This window comes from Theobroma umbraticum, unplaced genomic scaffold (genome assembly GCF_002168275.2).
Source record: "Theobroma umbraticum cultivar Fairchild unplaced genomic scaffold, ASM216827v3 scaffold_50.0, whole genome shotgun sequence".
Classification (NCBI taxonomy): Eukaryota; Viridiplantae; Streptophyta; class Magnoliopsida; order Malvales; family Malvaceae; genus Theobroma; species Theobroma umbraticum.
In genome coordinates, this window is record NW_018397261.1 from 2,055,971 (window position 1) to 2,056,250 (window position 280).

Here is a 280-nt window from a genome sequence, read left to right on the forward strand (position 1 = left end):
AACTTCCCTTATTTTTAGGAGAGTCGCATAGTACTGCGGCGCTGAGCTCTCTGGAATTTTGTATGTGTGCTTCCTTTCATCAACGCTGCAGCCTTGTTCTCCCAACGCTGCTGGCAGTCTATCAAATTCAAACGTGAGTTTCACCCTGATATGTTAGGAACTAGCAAGTAAACATAAAAGTTTTATCTCTGTCTCTTAACTTTCCAATGGATTGAGAATCACATCTATTTGACTTCTGGATTGAAAGATTTTCTCCAAATACCGCATCATGTTCAGTCTT

The 280-nt window shown here is 40.4% G+C and overlaps 1 protein-coding gene across 1 annotated transcript in view; it reads right to left on the minus strand.

The window, feature by feature from the left end:
* LOC110417958 (UDP-glycosyltransferase 83A1-like) overlaps nt 1–280 on the minus strand; it is a 5,651-nt gene that overhangs the window by 407 nt on the left and 4,964 nt on the right.